Source organism: Ursus americanus, chromosome 29 (assembly GCF_024610735.1).
Source record: "Ursus americanus isolate L20-20 chromosome 29, mUrsAme1.1.p, whole genome shotgun sequence".
NCBI lineage: Eukaryota > Metazoa > Chordata > Mammalia > Carnivora > Ursidae > Ursus > Ursus americanus.
In genome coordinates, this window is record NC_142155.1 from 17,633,514 (window position 1) to 17,657,919 (window position 24,406).

Here is a 24,406-nt window from a genome sequence, read left to right on the forward strand (position 1 = left end):
TTTCACTGTTCCACCAGTCGCTGCTAGGCTAAAAATAATGTTGTTCCTATGAATACCCTGTGTGTTCACAGAGGGAGGTAGCTGAGTAAGGAAACTCCTCTTCCACTGGATTGATTACAATGAAGCATTATTTTTCTGCCAAAGATTATCTCAATTTTCTATATACAATATTCTACATATAGCTGATCCCTGTGGGATTTAAGAGACTAAATTTAGTCTCAGCCACCTTATTTTACATTTCTCAGGAGTTGCATCTGTCATTTGGCTTATAGAATCTCCAGTCTGGTCTAAACTGTTCACTGCTACCTTTTATTTTCTTGCTCATCTGGAAGTTAAATCAACAGAACAGCTTAGCACAGTAAATCATATATTGTCACCATGGAGTTCATCATAGTTTTTACAGTAAAAAGTCATTCAAAATTGTCTATATCAACAACAACAAAAAACAAACAAAAAAAAAGGAAGAAAGAAAAAGAAATTTTTCCCTAAAAAGAACAGAAGGAATGTTAAGTACTCTAAGAGATATATGGTGAATGTCAAAAGACCAAAGGACCAATACGTTTTCGTAGCTACATTAAGTAACAAATGAAGCTACACAGAATTATTCAGCCACAATTCAAGCTGAGTTGAACAATGCCAGGGTACAGTCACTCACCTTACATGAGTGTTTTACCTTATAAGTGAACTTACATTCCACCTGAAGAGTTCCTTGCTCTCTGCCATTTTGATATTAGCTTTCATTGCATTTCTAACCAGAAAGCCTTTGCCTTTAATCATCTTAAGTTAATATTGATGGGAAAAAAGCCAGTAATGAAAGAACTTTAGCATATCTATATGGGGATGAAAAGAAGATCAATCAATATCATTTAAACAATGACCAAAGCTCTCTAGTAATTAACGGAGATATTTTAAAGTATACTTCCTGTTCAGTGTAGGAACTATAATGGCAACATGGAAGGAAGATAGGAAAGGTGTGCTTCACAAAAGCAAGTCATGTTTTGGCTGAAAAGACCCTTGAAAGTACTTGGAATCATATTTTTAAGAAAATGTAGGAGTATGACATATTTTCAGGGAAGAAATTTTCATAAACAAGACTAACTGAACCTGGGCCTCATTACCATAACTGATGAAACAACTCCCCAGGTCCAGGGGCTGCAGGGCAAAGTCTTTATTAAAAAGTTCTTTGTGTATGCCTGGAGTATAAAGTCACAATGAACAATAGGTTTGCTTTGTATTTTCCCCCTTTATATCGTAAGGAGCATAATACTGGTGGGATATTAAAGCAATGTATTTTTATTTCCCCTTTAAGTCTCTTTTAGTCATCCATCTCTGATGCTGAGGCTTCTTGCCCAGTGAGAAAGAACAAAGGGGCTGTTAAAAAGCTTTGGCCTCCAACTTCATTGACTCTGTAGCAAAACAGTCTTGGAGGAGAGAGAAAGGAGTCTTCCAAACTCCTTCAGACTCCAGTAACATACCAAAAGTCTGCTTCCCCCTCTGCTTTCCCCCACCCTCAGAGACAAATCAATAACTTGAGTACGAGAGGCAGTACTATAAACGTAGTCAAACAAAATGAGGACCCACAGATTAATGGGCATATTTATGACAGAGCTTCTAGGTATCTAGGAGAACTCCAACTTTGAACTCAGCATCAGATCCAACATGGTACAGGTAGGATGTCACAGAGGTAATCGTTGGGAGGTGGCTGATGAAGTGAATAGGAAGCAGCAATCCTGGCTCCTAATGACCTGTGTGTGGCATGAAAGCAATCTAGATGTTCCCATCTAGATTGGAAGGCACTCAGGAAGGCACTCTGAATATCAATTCTGTAGCTGTGATCATTCCCAGTGCTGCACATCTCTACATAACCGAGCCCTACGGTGGTGTTTTTTGTATTGTACACAAAGGCTGCACCAGTTACACTCCTGCTAGCAGTGTCAATTTTTCCACAGCCTCACCAACACTAGATGTTTTCAGTCTTTTTAAGTTGCTAAGTTATTAAGTGGAAATGCCATTTTATCACTATTTCTAAAGATTTTTATTTAGCACTCTGGTCATAGGCCTTTCTTAGGCTAACTTAAAAAGAAAAAGTTTTGTCACTCAGGGAACTCAGATGTTAACATAGGATGCTTCTGAACTTTCCTCTTCCCATGCTCTGAATATAGAGCTACATGAGGCAATTCCCATTGAAAGAAATCCAGAAACTAGCTGAATAACTCCTATATGTCCGACAAATGCACTGAAATGCATAAGAAACACTGACACAATCTTTCCATAAACCCTACCTCTGGCATAGCACCATAAAATCAGAAAGGAACCCCCAACTCCCAATTTGTCACTGAATAGCTGAAGATTTGGAAAACACATCTAGCACCCCAACTTTTAAGGCTCCCACCAAGTGGGCCCCCAAAACACCTAACTCTGAAAGCCAGTGAGACTTGTGTCCACAAGACCCACAGAACTACAGAAAACGAAGGAATTCTTAATGGCTTATGAGCACTTGCCCCAACAGCTAACCCCTAGGACTCATTGCAGAGGACATGGCCAAATATAGTCATCTCCCAGTGTTCCCTGAAAGGGGTTTGACTTCATACTTGACAAACTGAGGGCCCAGCTTCCATTTTGCACACATCTAGGGGCTGCCTCTGATCCTTCACAGAGCCCAAGGGGGCTGAAGGGCATTTCTGAAGCTTTCTTCCTCTGGTGTGCTCCACCAATAAAACTAAATTGCCACTATCTCTTTGAAAGGAGTTTGTACACATGCTTGATACCAGATTTTGTTGCTGCTGACTGAGGAACAGGCTTCCAAATCATGCTGCTCTGGTAGTCAGTGGGTCTTGCATTCATAAGTCCCACAGAACTATAGCAAACAAAGTGGTTTTTTGAAAAGTACAGGCTCAGCACAGAAAGAGAAGATAAAAACACCCATCCTCTAGCTTTTCCCTGGAAGGGGCTTAACTACACAATTTCCCAGCTGCTGTCTGGCTTCTAATCAGCCTACAATTTCTTGCCAACTGTGATCTTTCCCTTGGAACACTGATGGGCCTTGGCACACCCTCAGCTACTAGGAGCCACTAAGAACAAAGAAGGTAGCTTGGACAGTCACAAGAATTTGAGAGACAACCAGGAGCTTGGCCCAGCATGATGGATAAGGTTCATCTCCTATACAAGACCACTCTTTGAAGAGTGGGAATGGTGGCTGTTTTATCTAATGCACAGAAACCAACATAGATTTAGTCAAGAAAATGAAATAGGAGACTATGTTCCAAACAAAAGAACAATATAAATCAGAAACGAATCTTAATGCAGGAGAGATAAGTGATTGACCTAATAAAGTTCAAAATAACAGGTATAAATATGCTCACTGAGGTCAAAAGAGTAATACAGGAACAAAATGTGAATTTCAACAGAGATAGAAAATGTTAAAAAGTACCAAACAGAAATCACAGAGCTGAAGAATACAATAACTGAACTATGAAATTCAATAGAGGGGTTCAACAGCAGACTAGATCAGGTGAAAGAAAGAATCCGTAAACTCAGAGATAAAGCAGTGGAATTAATCCAATCAGAGGAACAAAAAGAAAAAAAAATATGAAAAGGATGAAGATAAGAGAACAACAAGCAGGCCAATATACACATTACAGGGGGTCCTAGAAGGAGAAGAGAAACAAAGGGGCAGAAAGTATAATCAAAGAAATATGGCTGAAAACTTCCCTAACCTAAGAAAAGAAGTATATATCCAGATTCAGGAAGCACAAAGAGTACCAAAGAAGAATCTAAGAGATCCACATGGAGACACATTGTATTTAAGTTGTCAAAAGTTAAAGACAAAGAAAATCTTAAAAGCAGTAAGAAAAAAGCAACTTATTACATACAAAAGAACCTGGTAAGACTATGAGCAGGTTTTTCAGTAGAAATTTTGCAGAACAGAAGGGAGTGGGATAATATATTCAAAGTGCTGAAATTAAAAATAACTGCCAACCACGAATACTCTTCCCAGCGAAGTTGTCCGTCAGAATTGAAGGAAATATAGAGTTTTCCTGATAAACAAAAGATGAAGGAGTTCATCACCCCAGACCAGCCTTATAAGAAATGTGGAAGGGAGTTCCTTGAGCTGAAATGAAAGGATGATAATTAATAATTTTAAAACATATGATAATATAAAACTCACTGATAAAGTTAAATATATAGTTAAAATATAGTTAAATCTAGAATACTCTAATATTTTAATGGTGATGGTTGAATCGGTTATAACTCTAATATAAAGGTTAAAAGACAAAAGTATTACCAACTAAATAATTTGTTAATTACATAATATAAAAAGATATAAATTGTGACACTGAAAACATAAAATGTGGACAAGAAATATAAAAATACAGAGCTTTTATAAATATTCGAAGTTAAGTTTTTATCACTTTACAATAGATTTAACTGTAAGATGTTTTATGCAAACATCAAGGTAACCACAAGGCCAAAAACTTTGTAGATATAAAAGAGATAAAGAGAAAGGAATCAAAGTATACCATTACAGAAAATCATTAAAGCAAAAGGGAAGACAACAAGAATGGAAGGAAGGAACAAAGGAACTACAAAATAGACAGAAAACAATTAACAAAATGGTAATAGTAAGTCCATGCCTATCAATAATTATTTTAAACGTAAAAGGACTAAATTCTCTAATCAAAAGCCAGAAGAGCTAAAAATCAAGATAAAAAGGATACAAGATAAAAACATAGATTAAAAAAGACCCAATTATATGCTACCTACAAGAGATTCACCTTAGCTTTAAAGACACACATATACTGAAAAATTAAAGTATGAATAAAGATTCTACAGGCAATGGAAACCAAAAGAAAGCAATGGTAACTATACTCATAATAGACAAGATAGACTAAGACAAATACTGTAACAAAAGACAAGAAGGTTAATATATAATGATAAAATGGTCAATTCATCAAGGGGATATAATAATTGTAAATATTTATGCACACAGCATTGGTGTACCTTAATATATAAGTGATATTAATAGATCTATAAGAAGAAACAGATAACAATAATAGTAGATGAGTTCAACACACTGCTTTCAAGAATGGATAGATTATACAGACAGAAATAAATAAGGAAGCAATGAACCTAATGTTAGACCAGGTGGACCTAAAAGACATATACAGAACATTTATCAACAGCAGCAGAATACATACTCTTCTCAAATGAACATGGAACCTTCATGAAGATAGATCATGTGTTAGGCCACAAAACAAGTCTTAATGAATTTAAGAAGATTAAAATCACATCAAGTATCTTTTCTGACCGCTTTGGTAGGAACACGAAATCAATTATAACAAGAAAACTGGAAAATTCGCAAATATGTGGAGATTAAGCATACTACAGAACAATCAGTGGGCCAAAGAAGAAATCAATAGAGAAATCAAAGCATATCCTAAAACAAATGAAAATGGAATCACAACATATCAAAACTTATGGGATGCAGCAAAAGTAGTTCTAAGAGGAAAGTTTATAGAAGGGTACCTGGGTGGCTCAGTCAGTTAAGCGTCCAACTCTTGATTTCAGCTCAGGTCATGATCCGAGGGTTGTGAGTTGAGCCCACATTGGAATCCATGCAAGGAATGGAGCCTGCTTAAGATTCTCTCCCTCTCAAAAAAAAAAAAAAAAAAAAAAGGAAAGTTTATAGAGAAATGCCACAATAAAAAAAAAAAAAAGATTTCAAAATAACACCACACATCAAAGTATTAGAACAAAATTCTTTAGCCCAAAGTTAGTAGAAGAAAGGAAATAGGAAAGATCAGATTGGAAATAAATGAAATAGAGATTTAAAAGAGAGAAAAAAGATAAATGAATAAAACTAAGAGCTAGTTTTCTGAAAAGATAAACAAAACTGACAAACTTCTAACTACTTTAACCACACTAATTTTAAAAAGAGGGAAGAGTCAAACCAAATCAGAAATGATAGAGGAGAATTTATAGCTGATACCACAAAAATACAAAGGATCATAAGAGACTACTGTGAACAGTTACATGCCAAAAAAATAGATAACCTAGAAGAATAGATAAATTCCTAGAAACATGCAACCTACTGAGACTGAACCATGAAGAAATAGAGAATCTGAAAAGATCAGTTATTAGTAAGGAGATTTAATCAATAATCAAAACCTCCCAACAAAGAAAAGTCTAGGGCCAGACAGCTTCAATGGTGTATTCTACTAAACATTTAAAGAATTAATACCAATTCTTCTCAAACTCTTTCAAAAAATAGAAGAGGAAGGGACACTTATAAACTCATTTTATGAGGCTAGCATTACCCTGATACTAAAACCAAACAAGAACACTGCAAAAAATGCAAATTAATGACCAATATTCCTGATGTACATAAATACAAAAATTCTCAACAAAATATTAGCAAACTGAATTCAACAGGACATTAAAAGGATCATATGCCATGATCAAGTGGGATTTATTACAGGGATGCAAGGATAGTTCAACATCTGCAAATCAATCAGTGTTAACAAAATGAAGGCTAACAAGCATGATCATCTCAATAGATGCAGAAAAAGCATTTGACAAAATCCAATATTCTTTCATGATAAAAACTATTAACAAATTCGGTATGGAAGGAACAATTTCAACATAATAAAAACACATATGACAAACCCACAGCTAACTTCATACACAGTGGCAAAAGGAAGCACTGGCTTGAACTGTTGAAACCACTTAATCTTTTGCATTTTGGCCTGTTTCTTTTGTCTTCTCTATGTTCTTCTCTTGTTCACCCCTTCTGTTTTGCTCTTTCCCTTGGAGTACATCTGCCTAATCAAGATGTTGCCTTTTAGTTGAATGACACTGAAGAGTTACATGTTTCCAGGCTGAACTCTGCAGAGTGGGTGCTTAGGCAATATTTAGGGTTTCTGATGGCAAAGCTGGTGCAAGAACTGGCCTTTTCCCTGGTTCCTGGAGAAGAAATGCATTCCCCCCATCTCTTGACCAACTCATATTTGTAAGTGCTGAGAAGGTCTTGACCCACACAGGAGTCAGGGCTGTGCTGAGCACAAAGTTATTCAGAAATCTGTTAGTGGCCACTGATGAGAATGCAGAGTCAGGGAAGTGAAGAAGGACAGGAAAAGGATCTCTGTGCCTGATGTCTATGCCTTATCCATGACTGGTCCAGACAAGTGCTGCTGTGTGCAGGAGTCAGACAAAGATGGGGGGAGGGAAGGGGCTGCAAGAGCAGCTCCTCTGCACAATTGCGATTGTTCAGTCCTTCCTTGCCTGATTGGCAATTAGGACGAAATCCTCAAGGATACAGCCTTAGTGATAAAAGTTGAAGGGAGGTTAATAAGCAGCTAAACATCAGCTGAAAAAGCCAGTCACCATTTGGGGCTCATGACTATGTTTCTCTCATAGGACCTGCCTTTCTAGGATGTTGCCTTAGAGCAAAAACAGATCCAACAGCAGCCTTTCATTCCCCAGTAACTGCCAGAGGACCATGAGAAGGGTGTTTGCTGAACTCTCCAGGACCTCCAGAGGTCAAAGAGTAAGCAAACATGAGGAGACCATCCCCATCAGGGATTGGAGCTACCTAGAAAAAAAGCACATAGTTAAAACATATGATAGAGAGGTGGGTACTTCCTCTATTCCTTCTTTTTTTCCCACTGCTAAAATTGTACTATTTATTGCAATGTAAAAAGCATTCTGAGGGAGAAGGAGAGGAGAGGAGAGGAGAGGAGAGGAGAGGAGAGGAGAGGAGAGGAGAGGAGAGGAGAGGAGAGGAGAGGAGAGGAAGTTAGCAAAATCAGTATCTTGAAGAGATACCTATATCATTGCGCTATTATTCAGAATAGTCAAAGGGTGGAAAAAATCTGTGTCTGCTGATAGATATATGAATAAAGCAAATGTACACACACCCGCACAAGCAAACGCACAATGGAATATTATTCAGCCTTAAAAAAGAAGAAGATTGTGCAATTTATGACAACATGGATGAACCTGAAGGGCATTTTGCTACGTGAAATAAGCCAGACAGAGAAAAACAAATACTGCATGGTATCACTTACATGTATAATTATTGGGAGAAAACGTGAAACTCATAGAAACAGAGAGTAGAATGGTGGTTATCAGGGGCTGGGAGGTGGAGAAAATATAGAGATGCTGGTTGCAGGGCACAAATTTCCAGGTGTAGGATGAATAAGGTATGAGGAGCTAATGTATAATATGGTGACTACAGTTAATAATAGTGTATTGTATAATTTAAGTTTGTTAAGAAAGTAGAACTTAAGTGTTCTCATCAAAAAAGAAAAAAATGAATATATGTGAGGTGATGGATGTGTTAATTAGATGGTGGGAATCCCTTCACTATACATACATACATCAAATCATCACATCGTACACTTTAAATGTGTTAGAATTTTATTTGTCAGTTATACTTAGAAAGCTGGAAAAGGTTCTTTTAAAAAAAACAGTTCCTAAATATTTACTATATCCCCAGCACTATTCCAAATAGTTTACTTGTATTTAGTCGTCATAACAACCCCATAAGAAAAGTGCTACTATCACCCCATTTTTAAAAAGAGGAAACTGAGCACAGAGATGTTAACTCGTCCAAGGTCCCTCAGCTGACTAGGATTCAAATACAGGCAATCTGCCTCCAAATCTGACATTCTGTGTTACTATGGAAGCTATTTTAAGAGAAAAGTATATAGCATGAGGAAAGTCAAGTGCAGGTACTCAAAGATAATCAATACTGACTATAGAGCCTTTTAAGATTCCTGGACCCAATTCCAATGTGGTGGGTGTGGAGGGTGCTCTACACATAACACCAGGCAAGTCTCAGTCACCAGCAGAGTATCTGAAAATTCAACTCAATTCTGACACTATCTACCCGGAGATAGCATCAGATTCCACAGGGTGAATGTTCAGTCCTGCTATACCATACCGCTCCCTCCAACCCTCTAGTTAAAAGCCAGTCACAAGCCCCGGGGAGTTACCTGTGCTTCTGACTGACAAACTACAGATTAGAGATTCCAACAATCTCCTCCTTCAGTTCAGTCACTTTACTAGAGTGGCTCACTGAACTCAGGAAAAACACTGACATTTACAAGTTTATTAAAGGATATGATAAAGGATTTGAATCAACAATCAGATGGAGGGGCACCTGGGTGGCTCGGTTGGTTAAGCGTCTACATTCGGCTTGGGTCATGATCCCCGGGTCCTGGGATTGAGCCCCGCATTGGGCTCCCTGCTCAACAGGGAGCCTTCTTCTCTCTCTTCTACTGCTCCCCCAGCTTGTGTGCTCTCTCGCTCTCTCTCTCCCTCTCTGTCAAATAAAGAAATAAAATCTTTAGGAAAAAAAATATTAGATGGAGAAATGCATAGGTCAAGGTCCTGAACAAAGAAGCTTTTACCCTCCTAAAGCTTGGGACCCAGCTCCGTGGCACACAGAAGTGTTTTGATTTCCCAAGCATGGAAGCTGTCCAAAAAAGATTCAAAAGCCTTTTTCTCTTGTGTTTTTATGAAGACTTCATTACATCGTCATGATTGACTAAGTTATTGGCTATTGGCTGATTCAAACTCCAGCCCCCCTTTCCTCCCTGAAGGTTGGGGAGGTGGAACTAAAATTTCCAACCCTTGATTACATGGTTAGTCCTCCTGGCAACCAGCCCCTACCCTTGGGTAGGATCTAAAAGTCACCTTCAATAAAAATAAGACACCCATTTCACTGTTATGATTCTGAAGCATTTTCAGAACTGTGGATGAAGAACAAATATATATTTCTTGTTTTTAAGATTTTGTTTATTTATTTGAGAGAGAGACAGAATCTAAGCAGACACTGCGCTTAACACGAAGCTTGACACGGGGCTCTGTCTCACAACCCTGAGATCATGACCTGAGCCAAAATCAAGAGTCAGATGCCTAACTCTCTGAGCCACCCAGGTGCCCCAAATGTATGTTTCTTATAAATCATTCTGTCACACACAGCTGCACAAGTCAGCCAGAGGAAGGTGTCAGTTGACTGGAAGCAAGGCAGCTGAGAAAAGCTTGAAAGCAAACATCAGGAAGAGTAAAGTAGTAGGTGTCCAATGATAAAAATGATGTAGAAAGAACAAATTTGATAAAGAAGTTCAAGGAGAAATAGAAGCTGCTAAATTACTCAAGTGGTAGACGAGTTTTCATTCAGTCCTACGGAACATATTTGGAGAGATGCAGAGAGAACTGCGTGGCAGGCTACTCTGGGTGGACAAACTGGACAAGGAGCTTCCTTCCTGGAGCACCGTCTGGGCTGTTCATCTAAGGTTTGTGGTTCTTAGTCTTCTGCAAATTGCAGAGATTGTCTTGACTCCACCACAAAAATTAGTCCCAAAGTTAAATGCTTTTGGAATAAAGGAGGACATCTTCATTCCCCCATTTTCTAGTCACCAGCCATATTTTTTCCTGAAGTGGTACCCCAAATAGTTAAATCTTGTTCCTAAAGGAAAGGAAGTCTTAGTATGAAGATTTATATAAGGGTCCACAGGAAATTTTGACAGTCATAGAACTAGTAGTATTTCCTGATTCTGACCAGGTCCCCAAATTAAACCTACAAATGACCCCAAGTCCAATCCATCAGAAACCAAGAAAATTACCTGCTGCTTTAAAATTCTTACTTTTATAATCACAAGGAAATTTCTGCTCTCACTTATCATTAATATGTGAAATTGTATGTTGATGGACTTTCTAAAAGACAGATTTTTCCAGCAGCTTTTTACCTTTTCTCACTTATGCTGACATTTTAGACACTAAAAGACAACCATGCAGAGGCGAGTTTGTGAGTTTCAATGCAGGAAAAGAAAAGACAGGTAAACATGAAGGGAGCTAAAGGAAACTAAAACTATTAAGATCTCTAATTAACATGTGGACAGCACAAATTCAAAGAAAGGAAAATGAAAGAGAGGCAGAAAGATTTTTATTCCTCTTCAGTATTTTCTCTCACAGTTTCTCCAATTTCCATCCCGCAGAGGAAAATTGATGTGTACTGAAGATTGTTACTGCTTTCTGAACATGTAAGAGCCGTGACACAAAAGGAACTTTGGGGCTTTATGATTTATTGCTTTATCATTTTTAGTGCCATATCTGTTCATCCTCAAATCCAGGGCAAGCTACAGGACATATTAAAAGGGCAACATTTTCTGTATTTCCATTTTAAAGGGCAAAGCACTTACCATTTTCTCCATACAAAGCACTTATCTTTTAGCTCCCTGTTTGATGAGCAACACTGAAGCCTGCTTTTTAGACCTCTTTAATACAGGAGAATATATTTTCCCCATTCTCAACCAACTTCTGAATTTTTATGCAACATGATTCTTACTTTTCTGAAAATTGTGGCTATTTTAGCCAACATTATCCTTTTAATGGAAATGTGGTTTTTTTATACACACACACAAATATGTATATTTCAAACTGTGCAGGTCTATATGATCCTCTGTCAGCATCACTGAGCCTATCCCCTACTCTCTGAAGAGGCAAAGAAAACTCAGGCACCATCTAACCCTAAAGGACCAGAAAGCTTCAAGTCATTAGTCATTTAGGATAGTACCAGTATAGTACCCATGCACTTAGTAAATGGCCATGGTTGAAAGTCAAATGTAGACAAGTACCTGGTTTTGAGACTATGTTCTAAATATTCTTTATTTTCATTTTCTGTGAACCAAAATTTGATTCCAGAGTTTGGTATGAATACTTTTATTTAAACCTAAGTTATAAAAATAAAAAATAAGAATAAACCTAAGTAATTTTTTTTCTTTGTTTCTCCCTTACCCTAGTGCTCTTAACTATTCTTTGTCATAGACCATTATGGAGCTCAAATTCCAGCTTTTTATGAACTGTAAGGCAGGGGTTAACAAGTAAAGGGCCAGATAGTAAATATTTTAGACTTCCATACAGTCTATGCTGCAACTACTCAACTCTACTATTGTAGCTCTAAAAGCCACCATAGACAATATGCAAATAAGTGGATATGGCTGTGTTCCAGTAATTTTATGTATGACATAGTTGGCCCTCAGTCCTTAGTTTGTAAATCCCTGTCCTTCAGGTGCAGACTACTATCTTTTATCATAGTTATGCACTACATTAAATTTCCAAAAGAAATTTAAAATGTCAGAAAATAAAATTGAATTTACACTCAAAAATAAATAGGCATATATGCCAAATACTATAAATTTTTAAATTCCACCTAAGCGATTACTTAAGACAATTTTTAAAGTCCCTTAATTTTCACGAGCTTGACTACAGAAGTAATGAGTTAACAAATACACACTCAAAATTAAATGAAAGTGCATTCCAATTACAATTATATATCCACATTACATTTAAGTAATTTTCGTTTCTCCCTTCCCCCACACCGTAACATTACAAGTAATTCTAGGGCATCTTCCATGCATCACCATGTTAAAACAAGCACAGAGGATAGAAACTAAGTCTTAGTTCAAATACCCAAATTTTTTACTGGATTTAAATATAGCAGGTGCAACTTCCAATTTACGTTCTATAGTAATTGCAAAGATAAAGCAGTTATAAAAAGAATACCTTCCCCCAAAAAACTTTATTTTACCAAAAATATGTTTTTCAATTTCAATTTGGAACATCTGATAAGAAATTGCCAACTAAGAAAAATTAACTTTGCAAGTTCTGTCACACCATATGTCTGCATTATCTCCTTGTTTTATTTTCAGTATCAATGTTTATTATCCGAAAATCTCCAAATAGAAAACATTTACAATCTAACTGTAAACTTTATTTTTAAAATATTTTAATAAAAGTGATTATTTTCCAGCTCTTCTTCTCTATTTAGAAATCATAAATATCAAGATAAAAATCTTAAATAACAAGGGAAAAAAAGGAAGAGAAATATTTTCTGAAGTGTTTTTCCTGGAGAATTTGTGGATCACCACAATACTGGGCTCTTGCCATTCAAGGATCTCTTTCTTCCATCCCTTTCAGTCCCAATGCTATGAAGTTATCTTTCTAAGAACACATTTAAGTCTGAAATGTGGAAGTAAGGAACTAAAAAATAGACCCTATTTTATTAGCATTAACATTTAATCCTACACATTAGAATCCTTAAAACTGTGGATAATCCCAAAATAGGAAAATTTGTAGTCCCTTAATTTTTTATCTTGTAACATACTCCTGCCCACATACCTGTTTCACAAATAAATTTCAGGAAAATATTGTTTCCATTTAAATAAGCTTTAAGATCCCAGTCCATACTTTCATCCCAGTTAGTTCCTAGTGTATTTGCACCAATTCCAGGATCTCAAACCCAAAATATTTTGGCAGAGAATCTATTTAAAAGTAGCATTAGTCAGAAAAAGAAAAATACCATATGATTTCACTCATATGTAGACTTTAAGAAACAAAACAAGTGAGCAAAAGGGGAAAAAACGTTGATGAAGGCAAACCAAGAAACAGACTCTTAACTATAGAGAACAAACTGATGGTTACCAGAGGGGAGTGGGGTGGGAGGGTGGGTTAAATTGGTGATGGCGATTAAGGAGTGCACTTGTGATGAGCACCAGGTGTGTATGGGAGTGTTGAATCACTGTATTATACACCTGAAACAATTCTACACTGTATGTTAACTAACTGAAAATTTTTTAAAAAACTTTTTTGGGGCATCTGGATGGCATAGTCGCTTAACCATCCAACTCTTGATTTGGGCTCAGGTCGTCATCTCAGGGTCGTGACATTGAGCCCTACCTCGGGCTCCGTGCCCAGTGAGGAGTCTGCTTCAGATTCTCTCTCTCTCTCTCTCTCTGCCCCTCCCGCTCATGCTCTCTTTCTCTCTCTTTTTCTAAAATAAATAAATAAATGTAATATATACATTTTTTTTTCTTCTTAAAAAAAAAAAATAGAGTACAGCTCCACTCCTTCCACGTCATTTGTATCAACAAGATGTTGTCCCATACTGGGGCTGACAGGCTCCAGACGGTACGCATGGTGCCTTTAGAAAGCCCCAGGGCACAGTGGCCAGGACCCACACTGGCCAAGCCATCATGTCCATCTGTACCAAACTGCACAGAACAAGGAGCATGTAATTGAGGCCCTGTGAAGGGCCAAGTTCAAGTATTCTGGCCACCAGAAGTTCCACATTTCCAAGAAGTGGGGCTTTACTAAGTTTAATGTGTATGAAGAAGACATGGTGGCTGAAAAGTGGCTCATGGCAGATGGCTGTGGAGTCAAATACATCCCTAAGCCTGGCCCCTTGAAAATGGTGGGCTCTGCACTCATGAGAACCTCAGCAGTGCCCCCTTCTTACTGATGCCCACCAATAAATCCTACTTCCTGTCCAAAAATAAAAATGAAAATAGGGGAGCCTGGGTGGCTCAGTCAGTTAAGCATTTGACTCTTGATTTCAGCCCAGGTCATAATCTCATGGGCAGTGAAATCAAGCCCTGCATTGGGCTCAGCTCTCAGCTGGGAGTCTGCTTGAGATTCTTGCCCTCTCCCTTTACCCCTCTACACCCCCCACTCCCTCACATGTGTGCTTTCTCTCAAATAAATAAGTCTTTTTTAAAAATGAAAATAAAAATAATTAGAAATAAAAACATAAAATTTTAAAAAGTTGTCAAATGAATTGTTTCTACAATATAAATGATACAATTCATTGCTTTTTATGGTAAAAAAACAAAAATTTACATAAAACACAAAAATTTACCCTTTTTAAGTGTGCAATATAATAATGCTAACCAAATGCCCATAATTCATTGCTTTTTTAAAAAAAAACTTTTTCAGTGAGTGTTATATCTTATATTCTTAGAGTCCCACAAAAATAGCAGTAAATTAATAGACCAAATTTAACACTTTTAGACTACTATTCAAAACTCAAGCTGTATGTCTATAAAAAGGGAAGGAATTTTTATTTTCAGTACTATTAGAAAATGGTAATTATCATAGCCTGTAAGTAATGAATAATGGACATTTAAAACTTAAAGCAAACCAAAGGAAAAAAAGTGAAGCTGACATCTACTTCCCTAGATAGAAGTAAGACGGGGTGTAGATTTCTCCATGTGCAGGAGGATCATAAGTAGCTCCACCGACACTATATTTCGGATTAGGAGAACCAATAATTCATTAAATTCAACCAGCCTTTCTCCAGCCAATCTTAAGAGAGTTTACTCTTTTTCAATGTATTTTAATTTGCTTCACAAAGTCACAACCAACTGTGACTCTGCCAGAAATATCTTAGTAGATTTTATGGTTACTATTCAAGTAACAGGGAGCTGTTTGCTATTTTTCAAAATTGCATTAGTCTAGTAATGATAGCTGCAGAAACTTTACTGTTTTGTAAGCACTTGATTCAGGTTAGATTTCTACCCAAAAGAGTTCAGTTCGCCTTTCTTCTTTAGTAATTATCACAATAATACTTAAATACAGTAAATAATAATTAAAGTAAGAATTCAATATAGGTAAACGAGTGAATGATCAATTAAAAATTTTAATTTTGTATAGATTAAAGTACCCAGCTGATTTGATTCCTTCAGTTGTCCATGAGGTATTTGGAAATCAGGTAAAATAAAGTAAATAAATAAAACCACTAAAAAAAAATGTTCTACTTTGTGAAAACAGCTCTGTTAGTCTCATATCATTTAATAAAAATGGGGGGTAGAAATTGCCTCAGATTAATCTTCTATGTGGAGATTTTAAACCATCACTAATCAGAAAAAGTGAGTTTGATCTAAAATGAGTTTAGTTCATTTGGGATGTTTATTCAATTTTATTCAGATATGTTGAAACTTTACTCATTGTCTAAATTATAATTTAAGTATCTATATGATGAATGTTCCCACACAGTTTTAGAAAATGAAATGCCACATTTCAACTCATCTGAACTAATGAAATACCATTCAGTAAATTAAAACCTGATGTGTTGTGCAGCAGGCATACAATTCACAGTGACTATGTGTACCCTATTAATGATTTTAGGACAAGGTAAAAAAATCAGAAATAGTGACAGATGGGAATTTCTAACAAATCCACAGCAACCTACAATCTCATCTGGATGTGTGCGTTTGTTCATTGTTTCATAGTTTACTAATGATTCATGTTCAGTGAATATGATCTTGTTAAGATGCTGCCAAAGGGAGTACTTTATTCAAAAGCTCATTCCTTCATTAAGAAATCTATTTCTCATAATCTGAGCCTATCTTTTTCTGTGAATGTTTCACACTTTACATTTTTTAAAGTGACTAAAGCAATCTATCGTGTTTGGAAATAGCAATTCCACAAAAGAATGAATTGTACATTTTGTGATACAAATTCAAGCACATTACATTTGTCTGGTTTTCTATTAATATTCATGAAATTTTTTGCACTATTTGTTTTCTAGATTGTATTTAATTTAGTTCCCACTTTTCTAGTAAATGTGGTTGAATAAAAGCCCAAATTGCTATTTTGTGAAGTGTACTGAAGTGTTAATGTGTAATATAGTTAAAAATGACTAATGAAAAAGTTAATAGGACTTTTTCCACAGTCTCCTTCCCAGTCAGTATGTTCTGTAGTATGCTTGCCTTGTCACTGGTCTTCATAGATTGGGACATAATATATAAATATTTGCCATTGTCATTGTAAAGTCCAATAAGCTATAATATAATATAGGAGGGTATCATAAAACGAAATTTAAAAATTCCGATCATTTAGTTGCCTATTATATGATCTGACTATATGTATTCCATAACCATCTCAGGGTCCACATTTCCAAAACATAATGCTTTATTTTATCTAACATCACAAATATCCTCTTCCTCCAGTATTATGCATCCTAGTCATTGAGAGCTGTTGAAAGCATGTGCTCTCACATTAGATGATCCTAGGTTCAAATCCTGGCTTTGCTGCTTTTCTGTGTATGGTCTTGGGCAAGTTAGTTAACCCAGGTGTCTTCATCTGCAGAATGTAGATAAGATTACATCATAGACTGAAAGAGATGATGTCAATAAAGTGTTTTTCACGCATCCTAAATCAGTAATCTGAGAGTTTTTACTTAGTCTCCTTTTTTGCTATCCCCTTTATAGCCAATCCAAGCTCAAGTTTTCTTACTCCTTGAATATCTATCTCTTTATCTGCCCCCTTCCTCTTGACTCCCACTGTAACAGCCTTTGTTACACACTCCTTGCTCCCCTGAATGATTTCTGTGTCCTTCTCAATGGTCACCCTGCCTAACTGCCTAAACTCTAAGCCCCTCCAAGCCTTCTTCCACAACACTTCCAAAATAGTGTCACTGAATGTCTGGAATAATGTCACTACAACACAAATATAATTATTTTAATTTCCCAAATTCAGCTTTCAGTAGCCTAAACCCAAACTCATTTGTACGATTTTTAAAGCTCTCCATCATCTGAGTTGCAGCTACTGCTCACGTTAGTATTATCTCTCACTACTCCTCATCCCCCGCCCCACTCTATCACACTTAACAGATGTATCATCTTTACATATCTAGAATAAAAGAGAAGCAACAAACATACCTCTCCAGATAGATCTAAGTTGTTACTTTACTGTGTTATACTACAGAATTTTCTGTATAAGATCTCTTAAAAGATTACTTGTTTGGTTATTACAGAAGTAACAAGTAGAAATCAGAATTCTAGTTCAGACTCTTTTCAGACATGCAACACTGTTCTTCATTGCTAACACAAACTAATGCCTTCAACAAGATCAGAGGTAGAGCTATCCAAACCAAAACTTCAGAGGTGAGCCTAGAATCCAATTTGAATAGACTATGCTAGAGTGAATTTCTGAAAATTCATAATCAGGTTTCCTAATAATCACACTTTTTATATAATGTTAAATGTAGTAGAATTTAAAGAGGTGAAAATTTAACATTTTTTTAAAAAGCAATACAGTGAAAAATTTAAAAAAACACACTTAAAATGCCATGAAAATGCAGTTAGTACACAGTAAGAAAAAAAATTAAAATGTCAATTTGAGCATTATCCTCTTACGGGCGTGAGTAATGTATCGAATTTCCCCTGTACATTTTCCGTGATCCAGCTGTATCTCTCTTATGTGATTCTTTACCCTGATTCCACAGAAGATATATCACAAGTTTACGGACAGGTGAAAATAAACATATTCTACAAACAAAAGAACCATCATCAGAGTACTGGCAGTGTCTGGCTCTGGACATGTTTGACATGTCACAATTCCATATCTGTTACTGTCTACTTAGTTCCCTTCTCCTCTCTGTGAATCATAGATTTTTTAAGGCTATAACTGCACTTGACTTTCATGATTTGAGATTGTCAGATTCGTCTTTATGGCTTTTCTTCGTGGAAGTACAGCTGGCAGAATCTCAGAGCTTGTTTAAATTGTTCCAGTACTGTTATATAGATTTGTCTCACTGATTGAGTAAACATTAATTAACCACAATCCTGGATGAAGGAGGATTAAATATACTTAATCTCTTTACTGTCCCTATAATTAAGAGAAAATAGCCCTTAGTCAAGAGCTTCTTAAACTAGGCCCTGTTGGCCCTTTAGGCTAGATAAGTGCTGTGAGAGCTTGTGGTGTGCATTGTAGGACGTTTAGCATCTCTGGCCTCTACACACTACAGGTCCATAACACAGCCCTGTCCCCTACCCCAGGTGACCACCAAAAATGTCCCTAGACATTGACAAACGTTCCCTGAAAAAGGACAAAAATCACCCCTGGCTGAGAACCAGTGCATTAGATTGTGCCATTTTTGAAGTGCAATATCTAGATCAGGGGTTGGCGAATTACACACCATGAGCCAATCTGGCCACAGTCTGTTTTCATACAGCCCATGAGCTAAGAATGGTTTTCACATTTTTAAAGGATTGCAAGGAGGAGGAGGAGGAAGGAGAAGAATATGTAAGAGAGTGTAGGTAGCCTGCGAAGTTTAAAATATTGCTACCTGGCCCTCTACAATAGAAGTCTGACAATTCTTGAGATGAATGAACTGAGGCTCCAGAAAGTTAAGTGACCTGCCCAATTTCACACATGCATGCATGACTTCTAGCTCTTTCATTACTCTCAGCCTTTTACAATTCTGCAGTGCATATTGCACATGACAATCAGCATTCAAAATAAGGTTCCCAATAAGAAGCAAAACAAACATGATTATCTTACATACATTTGAGTTTGTAGCTGATATTCCCTTTCCTGACTTACTGTTCAGTTTGTACAGTAGGAATCCACGCAACATGTGTTCTAGTTTCCTATGTATAACCCATTTGGAGAAGAAAGTACAATAAAACATTAATTTTTTATATCTCAAATATTAGAATAAAGATTTCGGCCTACTTAATTTTGGAGAATATCATAAACTTTGAACTGTTACTACACATTGAAATCCAGAGAATGCTAAGAAGCTTTGAATTGTCTTTCACCTATTTCTGAACATCATACCACTTTCATTACAAATAAAGAGCAGACACCTTTTTCTTTAAAATGCTCATTACTTCATATTGTTTAGTTGGTAGAATATTAATAGTTGGGATATCCAATTTATTCTTGCTTCAGCTTAAACTCTTTTTTTTTCGTGGTATAAGAATGCCATGTATTACTTGTTGCTATTCATTGTATGTTTAAGATTATCCCTTCTTAATGCCCCAGTTGTAGATTTTCTGACTTGATAATTATGGTTTCTTTGACCTCTACAGTTTAAGGCCACCTAGGATTCCCAACTTTGTCTGCACATTGGAATCACCTGGGTAGTTTCAAAAAAATACATGTGCTGGTGTTCCACCTCTAGAGATTGAGAATTTATTGGTTGGGGGTGTGGCCTGAGCATTGTAATTTTTGTAAGACCCCCTAGGAGATGCCAGTGCGGAGACAAATTGGGGGACCACTGGTATAAGATATGCAGATTCAGAGCCACGTTACTTGGGGCCACATCCTGGATCTGCTCTTTGTGAGGTTGGGCTGGTCACTTATAATCCCATGCTTCCATTCCCTTATCTGTAACATGGATACTGTAAGATAATGTTGCCTACTTTTGGAGGTTGTTGTGAGTTAATATGTGTAGTATATAAAAGCGCTTAGTACTTGGCATTTAGTTAAGTCTTATTCAATCGATTATTAGCAATTAGTACTAGTAGCAGTAGTAGTGTTGGTGATATCATTACTTTGTACTGCCCTCAATCATTTTCTCTTCAACATTTTTGTTGTTATTTTTTATTTAACTTAATAGACCCAGGATTTGGCCTACCATTTAATTTCAGTGTACTCCTATTGTAGACCATTAAAAAATGCAGGCCTGACCAATGACAATGTATTAGGAATCTAGAACCATTTTACTTCCATTTACTTCGTTGAATTTGTATTGATTAAATCAATGTTCCTAACAAATTTAAGCTGCACTGTGAAAATGTTCAAGAGGAAAGGTACTATTGGTTTCTGATTTTTTTCTCAGCCACTCAATACCTAAATATTTGTTAAAACCAAAGCATTTAGATTATCTGTATATATTAACAGTGCAAGTCCACTCAACTTAATATATACATATTCTAATCTCATTTGTGTCTAAATTACTTTTTAGCTATTGAATTTACATATATAAAACATTATCAATATAATCTGGGGGTTTTTAGAAAACCTACAATTTCTTATTTTTCCAGTGACTAAGTTTATTTTATTATCTTATTAGTCATACATAATTTGAATGTAATTAAATTAACCTACTAAATGTTTTCAATGTGAATTTGAATACACAGGAAATTTTGACAATTTGTGTGGGCTTTTTGCCTGGGTTTGAAAAATTTGCTTAAAAATATCTGCAAAAGAATTTCTGACCTATTTTAGGTGATAATTAACCTCTTTATTAAGAGTTATCATTCCTTGCTTATGAATGTGTTTACAAGTACTCTTTCTCAAATTCAGAGGTCAAATTAGCCCTTGAACAATTTACCTGAAATCTTTCAGAAAAAAAATTCTTGGGGCACCTGGGTGGCTTAGTCATTAAGCGTCTGCCTTGGGCTCAGGGCATGATCGAGCTCCCCCTCCCCCCCATCCAACTCCCTGCTCAGTGGGAAGCCCTGTTTTTCCTCTCCCACTCCCCCTGCTGGTGTTCCCTCTCTCACTGTGTCTCTCTCAGTCAAATAAATAAATGAAATCTTAAAAAAAAAAAAAATCCTTGATACTTTTCACCTTTATCTTAATTCTCCTGAAAAGATAAAATACGTCATGCCAGAATTGGGCAGGAAACCAAATTTAATGGCTGTGTGTCTATTAGAGTAAAAGGATTCTGTCTTCTCTGAAGGAAGCAGAATTATGATGAATTGGTGAAAATTAATTTGAGTAAGGTTTTGACTCAATGAATGAGGAGAAACAATAAACAATAAAAAAACCAACAACCCAATTTTAAAACAGGCAAAAGACCTGAATAGACATTTCTCCAAAAAAGACAGATAGATGGTCAATAGACACATGAAGAGACGCTCAAAATCATTAGTCATTAGTGTAATGCAAGTTAAAATCACCATGAGATACCACTTTATACCTACTACAATGGATATAATTTTGTTTTCAAAATGAAAAATAACAAGTGTTGGCAAGGGTTGGAAAAAATTGGAACCCTAGTACATTGCTGGTGATAATGGAAATAGTTCAGTCACTACAGAGGACAATTCAATGGTCCTTTAAAAAGTTAAACATAGTATTACTATATGACCCAGCAGTTCTGCCCCTAGTTATATGCTCAAAAGAACTGAAAACAGGGACTCCAACGGATTCTTGTATTCCAGTATTCATAGCAGCGTTGTTCACAGTAGCCAAAAGCTGGGAACAATATATATGTCCATCAAGAGATAGGTAAACAAAGTATCTATACAATGGAATGTTATTCAGCCTTAAAAAGGAATGAAAAATTTTTTTTTAAATATTAACCAGCATTTATTGAATCTATGCAAGTACTAGGCACCATGCTGGGTGCTTGGCATTAATTGACCCACTTAATCCTCACCCAAAAAACTGTAAAAAAATTATTATTGTAATAAGGTGTAGCAGTGGTTCTCAAAGTGTGGCCTCCCATACCAGCATCACTCAGGAACGTTTAGAAATGCAAATGGAACGTTTAGAAATGCAAATAAGGAATGAAATTCTGATACATGTTACAATATGGATGAACCTTAAAAACTTTGTGCTAACAAGAAATAAGGCAGACACAAAAGAACAAATATTATATGATTCCACCTACATGAAATATCTAGGAAAAACAAATTCATAGACACAGAAATTAAACTTGAGGTTATTGGGGGAAGACTGAGTGGGGAATTATTGCTTAATGGATACAGAGTTCCCATTTGGAGTGATGAAAACTTTTGGAAATAGTGGTGACCATTGAACAGCATCATAAATATATTTAATGCCACTGATTTTGCACTTAAAAATAGTTAAAAGGGTAAACTTTATGTTATACATGTTTTGCCACAATTAAAAACAGACTTAAAAAGTCTCTTGTAGACAGATTCTGGATACCTGACTGCTGAGAACATGATAGGCACAAAATACTATATGGTGTGCCCACCTTTTATATATTCCTAGAAATTTTTTGATGAGGTATAAACAGTGAGAATAAATTTGAAAAATTACAAAATGGAAACAGAAACAACTTTAATGGTGGGTAATTTGGAAAATATCCAGTAAAAATTACAAAAGTACAAACTTTCTTCTTTGGTGAGTCTACATGTAGGGCTTTACCCTACAGGTAAACAAAGTTTGTAACAGAAAAAAAAAAATGGAAATAACCTAAATATCCATGGAGAGAGGAATGGTTACATAAAGTACAATGAAATCCATACAGTGAAATACTCTACCACCTTAAAAAGATGGAAACTCTTTCTGTAATGGTAGAACACAAACTATCTCCAAGATAGATTATGAAGAACACAATGCAAAGAATGTGTATAGCCTTTGTATGTCTGAGTGTGTGTGTGTGTGTGTGTGTGTGTGTGTGTGTGTGCACATGCGTGCCTCTGCATACAGATGCATAGAGGACCTCTGGATAAGTGAACAAAAAATTGGTAACACTGGTTCCCCCATGGACGGGACTTGGGTAGACCAGGGGTGTGGCAGGAGAAAGACTTTGGACTATATACCCTGGCATACCTTTTGAATCTTGAGTCATGTGAATACATTGCATAAAAATAACCAACTGTTACAATCTTTTTGTAGTCCTTCATTGTAGAAAACAGTGCTTTATTGTAGGAAAAAAAATGTTCCTTTGCCCCTTGTTTTTGTAACAAGATCTACCGTTTATTTAGCTAGTGAACATTCACTCTGCTTTTACTTTAAATCGAGTTTCTCAAGATAGGCATTGTTGATAATGTGGGGCTGGATCCTTCGTTGTCAGGGGCTGGCCTGTGCATTATAAGATGTTCAGCAACATTGTTGAACTCTTCCTACTAAATGTCAGTAACATTCTCCTCCACCAGTTGTAACAAAAGATTTCTCCAGACATTGCCAAATGTTCCCTGAGGGTAAGTGGGTCCAAAAAAAGACAAAAACAAAAACCCTGGTAAGAGACACTGCCTGGCGATAATCCACGTATGATGTTGAACCTAGTACGTAGTTTAAGAATATCTTCAATGACGAGTACCACACACACACACACACACACACACACACACACACACACACGCGCGCGCGCGCAGAATGGCTTTTATTTGTTTTTAAAGATTTTATTTATTTATTTGACAGAGAGCACAAGCGGGGGGGGAGCGGCAGGCAGAGAGAGAGGGAGAAGGAGAAGCAGGATCCCTGCTGAGCAGAGAGCCCAACTTGGGGCTCGATCCCAGATCCCAGGACCCTGGGATCATGACCTGAGCCGAAGGCAGATGCTTAACTGACTGAGCCACCCACGCGCCCCAAGGAATGGCTTTTATACAAACAGTGACAGAACTGTTAATAAAGAAATGGCTTTGTGACATAATGAGCTCTCTTTCAATGGAATATTCATATACAAGGTGAAATTCATTCTTTACAAAGCCTTTAGAAAGTGTCTTCTTTTTTTTATTATTATGTTATGTTAGTCACCATATAGTACGTCATTAGTTTTTTATGTAATGTTCCATGATTCATTCTTTGCATATAATACCCGTGTTCCATGCAATATGTGCCCTCCTTAATACCCATCACCGGGCTAGCCCATCCCCTACCCCCTCCCCTCTAAAACCCTCAGTTTGTTACAAACAAGGTACTGTTCCCTCTCTTGGTTATTCAAGGCCCAGCAGGAAATGTACTTCACAAACAGGATCGCTGCCATTTCACTGAATTACAGTAACAGCTGACGTGACCAAGCTCTTCCCTAAGCGCCAAGCACTGTTCAGAGCATGCTATACAGGGCTCAAGAGAGGTTCAATAATCCGCCCAAACTAGCCCAGCTAATAAGTGGTCCGACTGGGATGGG

The 24,406-nt window shown here is 36.7% G+C and overlaps 1 protein-coding gene and 1 pseudogene across 1 annotated transcript in view; both read left to right on the plus strand.

Annotated features, from left to right (window-relative positions):
- Positions 1-24,406, plus strand: part of EYS (EGF-like photoreceptor maintenance factor) — a 1,472,906-nt gene that overhangs the window by 1,208,800 nt on the left and 239,700 nt on the right.
- LOC148107507 (large ribosomal subunit protein uL16-like) lies at positions 1,660-14,276 on the plus strand (annotated as a pseudogene).